This window comes from Schistocerca nitens, chromosome 7 (genome assembly GCF_023898315.1).
Source record: "Schistocerca nitens isolate TAMUIC-IGC-003100 chromosome 7, iqSchNite1.1, whole genome shotgun sequence".
NCBI lineage: Eukaryota > Metazoa > Arthropoda > Insecta > Orthoptera > Acrididae > Schistocerca > Schistocerca nitens.
Window position 1 is genome coordinate 121,289,036 of NC_064620.1, and position 9,356 is coordinate 121,298,391.

Below are 9,356 nucleotides of genomic sequence, written 5' to 3' on the forward strand. Positions count from 1 at the left end.
AATTTCTAGTTGGTATGATGAACGGCAGTTACCCCTAAATGTAGACAAATGTAAGTTAATGCAGATAAGTAAGAAAAACAAACCCATAATGTTCGAAGACAATATTAATAGTGGGCTGCCAGACACAGTCACGACGATTAAGTATATGGTATGGCGTTGCAAATCGATATAAAATGGGATGAGCATGTAAGGACTGTAGTAGGAAAGGTGAACGGCCGACTTCGGTTTTATAGGGAGAATTTTAGGAATGGGTGGTTCATCTGTAAATCAGAGCGCATGTAGGACACTGGAGCGACACATTGTTGAGTTCTGCTTGAGTGTTTTGGATCCGTACCACGTCGGATTAAAGGAAGACATCGAAGCATTTCAGAAGCGGGCTGCCAGAATTGTTGCCGCTAGGTTCGAACAACAGGTAAGGACTACCGAGCTGCTTCGGGAAGCGAACAGGGAATCGCTGTGGGAAGGCGATGTTCTTTTCGAGGATCAGTGTTGAGAAAATTTGGAGAACTGTAATTTGAGGCTGGGTGCAGAACGATTCCATTGCCGCCAACGTACATTTCTCGTAAGGACCATGAAGATAAGATTAGAGACATTGGGGCTCATACGGAGGCAGATAGATCGTCGTTTTTCCCTCGCTCTGTTTGCGAGTGGAACAGGAAAGGAAACGACTAGCAGTGGTGTGGGTAGCCTCCGACACACACCATACGGTCGCTTGTGGACTTTGTTTGCAGATGTAGAAGTAGACTGGTGCTGTTTGGGGACGCTCCTTATATAGGACACCAGCCTGGTAACAACACGGAACACGCACGGCACTAAACCACTGTGGTGGCCGTTGTACCCGTCACAGGGAATAATGTCAACTCTAATCACTTGCATCCCTGCCGATGGCGTTCTCGCGCGCATAAAATTCAACCATACTGTTGATCCTGCCTTGAACGTTGTCTTGTTCACGTTTCCTCGTAATCCGGAATTTTGTAATTTGCAGTATATTTGGATGGTTTACATGTTTCTCGTTCCCAATAATTATTAACTGTCTTTTCCGTCTTGCTTCCTCATATATCATAAATATGCAACAAAAAATAATTATTAGTACAATGTTGATCTCCAATTCTAATTTTTCTTGTAGTTATATGTAAAATTTTCGGGGATCGCGGTCACTGTTCGGTCGCTGTTTCTACGGTAATTATTTTAGGAAAAAAGGATTTGGAAATGATAAAGGGGAATATTATTTAAAGGGGTAAATGATTTTTTAAGGTTATTCTGGAATATTTTATCTGATAAAGGAAGGGTGTCGGCTATCCGAAGAGTCACCGTAGCTAATTTCTCTGGCTCTGACCACTGTGAGACTTAACATCTGAGGTCATCAGTCCCCTAGACTTACAACTACTTAAACCTAACTAACTTAAGGACATCACACACATCCATGACCGAGGCAGGATTCGAACCGGCGACCGTAGCGTAGATAATGAAGAAAAAGTTGAACATTAGGATTTCGATAAGAATACATAGATATAAACCTTAAAAATGTTCTAATGTCCCCTCGTGAAATAATTTTTTATCTCTTCAACGCTGCGGTGACGCATTGGTGTTGCCCTCCATTGTTACTGGTGTCCTTGCAGGTCCTCATGAGCGTCCAAACATTACGATGTACTTTTGGTGTCTAATAAATAGATATTTAAACAACTTTTTAAAACTGTTCTGAATATATTTTCACATACAGCCTTTACGTAGTAGATTCACAAAGTAGTAATACTTGGCTTGCGTACACGTGCGTCTAGCCTCTTTTAGATTTCAACATAGACGGGCAGACTGCTGTTAATTAATTAGTGCGCGCTGCATTGCTCATTAATATCATCTCTGGCCTCGATATCTTCCATCGTTGTCACAGATGGTATCACTATCTAGGGGTCAGAGGGCGCGTCTTTCAGTCAACTTAAAAATTACCGCCACAGCGTGTATGTGCACATAGCTACATTGACATCCTATCATGTCTTCACTTATCTGTCAGGCAGAGTACTTCCTCACAACTGTACTTCACATAATGGTCTCGACCCTGAAATTAGAGAAATTCGCGCTCATACAAAGGATCATCGAAGGGCTGCCTCTCCATGTACCATCCGGGAATTAATATCGGAAGAGAATGTGCCGTTACATTACTTCTGTACTTTGGTACGCTCCGCCACACGCCTTACGGAGACTTGCTGAGTACAGGCGCAGGCGTACAGTGCTCGTTAGGGACAAAGCCCCACGGGGAGACCTGATGAAGAAACTGCTGGCTGCTGGTTGCCGGGCTGGCAGCGGCGGCCACTGCATGAACAGCGGAGCACACACCCACCGTACCACGGACCTCCGGTGCGCCTTTCGCCGCTGCTGCTGCGAGATCTGCCTGAAGGACGCGTGCGCCACACCGACAAAGGCCCGCCCTAGGAGGCACCTAACGAGCAGCGAGAACAATTGGCAGGCGGCGGGCGAGCGCGCGAGCGCACGGACCACTTTACTGCGCTTGCCAGAGGAAAGTGTGCCGCGCGCACAGACCGAATAAAAAGCACCTTTATACTGTCCGGCGTGCGAAAGAACGGCTACTGCATGTGGGAACATCGCCGACCTTCCTCGCTAACTCACTGCTTACCCTTCTGTCTTTTATGTACAGCAGCGGAGGTTTCACGAAGGTAAGTACTAACTAATTCGAAGCTGTAGCTGTAGCTGTTTTTATTTGAACCTTAATATCTACCGGTTGAAGAAATCCATGATGAGATAAAAGAAATTATTCAGATAGTGAAGGGAGACGAAAATTTAATAGTCGTGGGTGACTGGAATTCGATAGTAGGAAAAGGAAGAGAAGGAAACGTAGTAGGTGAATGTGGATTGGGGGTAATAAATGAAAGAGGAAGTCGCCTGGTAGAATTTTGCACAGATCGTAACTTAATCTTAGCTAACACTTGGTTCAAGAATCATAAAAGAAGGTTGTATACATGGAAGAAACCTGGAGATACTGACAGGTTTCAGATAGATTATATAATGGTAATACAGAGATTTAGGAACCAGGTTTTAAATTGTAGGACGTTTCCAGGGGCGGATGTGGACTCTGGCCACAATCTATTGGTTATGAAATGTAGATTAAAACTGAAGAAACTGCAAAAAGGTGGGAATTAAGGAGATGGGGCGTGGATAAACTGACTAAACCAGAGGTTGTACAGTGTTTCAGGGAGAGCATAAGGGAACAATTGACAAGAACGGGGGAAAGAAATACAGTAGAAGAAGAATGGGTAGCTTTGAGGGATGAAGTAGTGAAGGCAGCAGAGGATCAAGTAGGTAGAAAGACGACAGCTAGTAGAAATCCTTGGGTAACTAAAGAAATATTGCATTTAATTGATGAAAGGAGAAAATACAAAAATGCAGTAAATGAAGCAGGCAAAAAGAAAAACGAGCGTCTCAAAAATGAGATCGACAGGAAGTGCAAAATGGCTAAGCAGGGATGGCAAATGTAAGTATGTAGAGGCTTATCTCACTAGGGGTAAGATAGATGCTGCCTACAGAAAAATTAAAGAGACCTTTGGAGGAAAGAGAACCACATGCATGGATATCAAGAGCTCAGATGGAAACCCAGTTCTAAGCAAAGAAGGGAAAGCAGAAAGGAGGAAGGAGTATATAGAGGGTATATGCAAGGGCGATGTACTTGAGGACAATATTATGCAAATGGAAGAGGATGTAGATGAAGATGAAATGGGAGTCATGATACTGCGTGAAGAGTTTGACAGAGCACTGAAAGACCTGTGTCGAAACAAGGCCCCGGGAGTAGACAACATCCCATTAGAACAACTGACAGCCTTGGGAGAGGCAGTCCTGACAAAACTCTACCATCTGGTGAGCAAAATGTATGAGACAGGCGAAATAACCTCAGACTTCAAAAAGAATATAATAATTTCAATCCCAAAGAAAGCAGGTGTTGACAGATGTGAAATTTACCAAACTATCAGTTTAATAAGTCGCGGCTGCAAAATTTAACACGAATTCTTTACAGACGAATGGAAAAACTGGTAGAAGCCGACCTCGGGGAAGATCAGTTTGGATTCCGTAGAAATGTTGGAACACGTGCGGCAAAACTAACCCTACGACTTATCTTAGAAGCTAGATTAAGAAAAGGCAAACCTACGTTTCTAGCATTTGTAGACTTAGAGAAAGCTTTTGACAATGTTGACTGGAATACTCTCTTTCAAATTCTGAAGGTGGCAGGGGTAAAATACAGGGAGCGAAAGGTTATTTACAATTTGTACAGAAACCAGATGGCAGTTATAAGAGTCGAGGGACATGAAAGGGAAGCAGTGGTTGGGAAGGGAGTGAGACAGGGTTGTAATCTCTCCCCGATGCTATTCAATCTGTATATTGAGCAAGCAGTAAAGGAAACAAAAGAAAAATTCGGAGTAGGTATTAAAATCCACGGAGAAGAAATAAAAACTTTTAAGATTTGCCGATGACATTGTAATTCTGTCAGAGACAGCAAAGGACTTGGAAGAACAATTGAACGGAATGGACAGTGTCTTGAAAGGAGGATATAAGATGAACATCAACAAAAGCAAACAAGGGTAATGGAATGTAGTCGAGTGTCGTCGTAACTGCCGTCTGCGTCACGTCTGCTGTGCAGCGAGCTACGTTAATTTAAGTATTAACTGTATTTTTCTTACTTGTCGCTTCTTCTTAAGTGTGTTTTTGCTTTTAGGAAGCTTTAACTATCGAGTGCTAGTAATAGTGTTCCATAGATTTCGTGTTTGTTTTGAATAGTGTCAGAGTCCCTTTAGTCAACCATAGTGCCAGTAGTGCTAGTGTTTGTTTTCAATACAGTCCAGAGACAGGTAGTGCTATTTTCATTGTTTTCTACAAGAAGTGTCTAGTATCCACAGTTTAGTCAACTATCAGCCACCTTTAGTGAATTAACAGTCTAGTTAAAAGTTTATGAACTCTCTACAGTAAATTGATTTCTTAGGATGGATAGGATGTGTGGGTGCTGTGTACGGACGCAGGACGAGCTGGCCATTGTTCGCGAACAGCTGAACGTGTTGATGGCCGCGGTCAGCCGTCTTCAGGCTGCTGCCTCGGAGTGTAGCGGCAGTGGGGAGTCTGGTGCGTCGCATGGTACACCCCAGGTGTTACATTCTTTACCCACTGTCCCTGCTGTCGAGACATCTTCGCGGGTACCGGGCGCGGTTGGGCCATCCTCTCCCCAAGGGGAGTGGCGGGTTCAGCCACGTTCGCGGCGCACGAGGCGGAGGGTCAATGTGGAGGCTGGCCGTGTGGCATCGCCCGCTCTGCCTGTGAGTGGACATGTGGCCGCTCCTTCAGCAAGTTCCGAGCAGGCACACGGGGGGAGGGGTTTATTAGTTATTGGGAGCGCCAACGTTAGGCGGGTGATGGAGCCCATTTGGGGAATAGCGGAAAGGTCGGGGAAGAAGGCCAGTGTTCACTCTGTCTGTTTGCCGGGGGATCTCATCCGAGATGTGGAGGAGGCCCTGCCGCGGCGATAGAGAGCACTGGGTGCACCCGACTGCAAATTGTTGCTCATGTCGGCACCAATGACTCCTGCCGTCTGGGTTCAGAGGTCATCCTCAGTTCGTACAGGCGGTTGGCGGAGTTGGTGAAGGCGGAAAGCCTCGCTCACGGGGTGGAATCTGATCTAACTATTTATAGTATCGTTAAACCAGAGACTCAGACGATTCTCCGGAGATCTGGGGTGCAAATTTCTCGACCTCCGCTATCGGGTGGAGAAATGTAGGGGCCCCCTGAATAGGTCAGGCGTGCACTACACGCAGGAAGCGGCTACAAGGGTAGCGCAGTACGTGTGGAGTGCACATGTGGGTTTTTTAGGTTAGAGAATTCCCTCCTTAGGCCCGACAAGACGCCTCCTGAGACGCGGCAAGGTAGGAGTAGGCAAAATGCAACAGGGAATAACAATATTAATGTGCTAGTAGTAAACGGCAGGAGCGTCTATAGAAAGGTCCCAGAACTGCTCTCATTAATAAACGGTCACAATGCCCACATAGTACTAGGGACAGAAAGTTGGCTGAAACCAGATGTAAACAGTAATGAAATTATAAACTCAGATTGGAATGTATACCGCAGAGACAGGCTGGACAGTGAAGGGGGAGGCGTGTTTATAGCGATAAGAAGTGCAATAGTACCGAAGGAAATTGACGGAGATCCGAAATGTGAAATAATTTGGGTGAAGGTCACGGTTAAAGCAGCCCCAGATATGGTACTTGGATGTCTCTATAGGCCCCCTGGCTCAGCAGCTGTTGTGGCTGAGCACCTGAAGGATAATTTGGAAAATATTTCGAGTAGATTTCCCCACCATGTTATAGTTCTGGGTGGAGATTTTAATTTGCCGGATATAGACTGGGAGACTCAAACGTTCATAATGGGTGGCAGGGACAAAGAATCCAGTGAAATTTTTTTAAGTGAATTGTCTGAAAACTGCATTGAGCAGTTAAACAGAGAACCGACTCGTTTCGATAACATATTAGACCTGGTGACAAACAGACCCGAACTATTTTAAACAGTTAACGCAGAACAGGGAATCAGCGATCATAAAGCGGTTACAGCATCGGTGATTTCAGCCGTAAATAGAAATATTAAAAAAGGTAGGAAGATTTTTCTGTTTAGCAAAAGTGAAAAAAAGCAGATTTCAGAGTATCTGACGGCTCGACACAAACGTTTTGTCTCAAGTACAGATAGTGTTGAGGATCAGTGGACAAAGTTCAAAACCATCGTACAATATGCGTTAGATGAGTATGTGCCAAGCAAGATCGTAAGGGATGGAAAAGAGCCACCGTGGTACAACAACCGAGTTAGAAAACTGCTGCGGAAGCAAAGGGAACTTCACAGCAAACATAAACATAGCCAAAGCAATGCAGACAAAGAAAAATTACGCGAGGCGAAATGTAGTGTGAGGAGGGCTATGCGAGAGGCGTTCAATGAATTCGAAAGTAAAGTTCTATGTACTGAATTGGCAGAAAATCCTAAGAAATTTTGGTCTTATGTCAAAGCGGTAGGTGGATCGAAACAAAATGTCCAGACACTCTGTGACCAAAATGGTACTGAAACAGAGGATGACAGACTAAAGGCCGAAATACTAAATGTCTTTTTCCAAAGCTGTTTCACAGAGGAAGACTGCACTGTAGTTCCTTCTCTAGATTGTCGCATAGATGACAAAATGGTATTATTCGAAATAGACGACAGAGGGATAGAGAAACAATTAAAATCGCTCAAAAGAGGAAAGGCCGGTGAACCTGATGGGATACCAGTTCGCTTTTACACAGAGTACGCGAAGGAACTTGCCCCCCCCCCCCCCCCCCCCTTCTTGCAACGGTGTACCGTAGGTCTCTAGAAGAGCGTAGCGTTCCAAAGGATTGGAAAAGGGCACAGGTCATCCCCGTTTTCAAGAAGGGACGTCGAACAGACGTGCAGGACTATAGACATATATCTCTAACGTCGATCAGTTGTAGAATTTTGGAACACGTAATATGTTCGAGTATAATGACTTTTCCGGAAACTAGAAATCTACTCTGTAGGAATCAGCATGGGTTTCGAAAAAGACAATCGTGTGAAACCCAGCTCGCGCTGTTCGTCCACGAGACTCAGAGGGCCATAGACACGGGTTCCCAGGTAGATGCCATGTTTCTTGACTTCCGCAAGGCGTTCGATACAGTTCCCCACAGTCGCTTAATGAACAAAGTAAGAGAATATGGACTATGAGACCAATTGTGTGATTTGATTGAAGAGTTCCTAGATAACAGAACGCAGCATGTCATTCTCAATGGAGAGAAGTCTTCCGAAGTAAGAGTGATTTCAGGTGTGCTGCAGGGGAGTGTCGTAGCACCGTTGCTATTCACAATATACATAAATGACCTTGGGGAAGACATCGGAAGTTCACTGAGACTTTTTGCGGATGATACTGTGGTATATCGAGAGGTTGTAACAATGGAAAATTGTACTGAAATGTAGAAGGATCTGCAGCGAATTGACGCATGGTGCAGGGAATGGCAATTGAATCTCAATGTAGAGAAATGTAATGTTCTGCGAATACATAGAAAGAAAGATCTCATATCATTTAGCTACAATATAGCAGGGCAGCAACTGGAAGCAGTTAAGTCCATAAATCATCTGGGAGTACGGATTAGGAGTGATTTAATATGGAATGATCATATAAAGTTGATCGTCGGTAAAGCAGATGCAAGACAGAATCATTGGAAGAATCCTAAGAAAATGCAATCCGAAAACTAGAAAGTAGGTTACAGTACGCTTGTTCGCCCACTGCTTGAATACTGCTCAGCAGTGTGGGATCCGTGCCAGATAGGGTTGATAGAAGAGATAGAGAAGATCCAACGGAGAGCAGCGCGCTTCGTTACAGGATCATTTAGTAATCGCGAAAGCGTTACGGAGATGATAGATAAACTCCATTGGAAGACTCTGCAGGAGAGACGCTCAGTAGCTCGGTACGGGCTTTTGTTGAAGTTTCGAGAATATACTTCACCGAGGAGTCAAGCAGTATATTGCTCCCTCCTACGAATATCTCGCGAAGAGACCATGAGGATAAAATCAGAGAGATTAGAGCCCACACAGAGGCATACCGACAATCCTTCTTTCCACGAACAATACGAGACTGGCATAGAAGGGAGAATCGATAGAGGTACTCAAGATACCCCCCGCCACACACCGTCAGGTGGCTTGCGGAGTATGGATGTAGATAGATGTAGATGTAACTCGGGTGATGCTGAGGGAATTAGATTAGGAAATGAGACACTTCAAGGAGTAAAGGAGTTTTGCTATTTGGGGAGTAAAATAACTGATGATGGTCGAAGTAGAGAGGATATAAAATGTAGACTGGCAATGGCAAGGAAAGAGTTTCTGAAGAAGAGAAATATGTTAACATCGAGTATAGATTTAAGTGTCAGGAAGTCGTTTCTGAAAGTATTCGTATGGAGTGTAGCCATGTATGGAAGTGAAACAAGGACGATAAATAGTTTGGACAAGAAGAGAATAGAAGCTTTCGAAATGTGGTGATACAAAAGAATGCTGGAGGTTAGATGGGTAGGTCACATAACTAATGAGGAGGTACTGAATAGAATTGGCGAGAAGAGAAATTTGTGGCACAATTTGCTTGGAAGAAGAGATCGGTTGGTAGGACATGTTCTGAGGCATCAAGGGATCACCAATTTAGTATTGGAGGGCAGTGTGGAGGGCAAAAATCGTAGAGGGACCAAGAGATGAATACACTAAGCAGATTCAGAAGGATGTAGGTTGCATTTGGTACTGGGAGATGAAGAAGCTTGCACAGGATAGAGTAGCATGGAGAGCTGCATCAA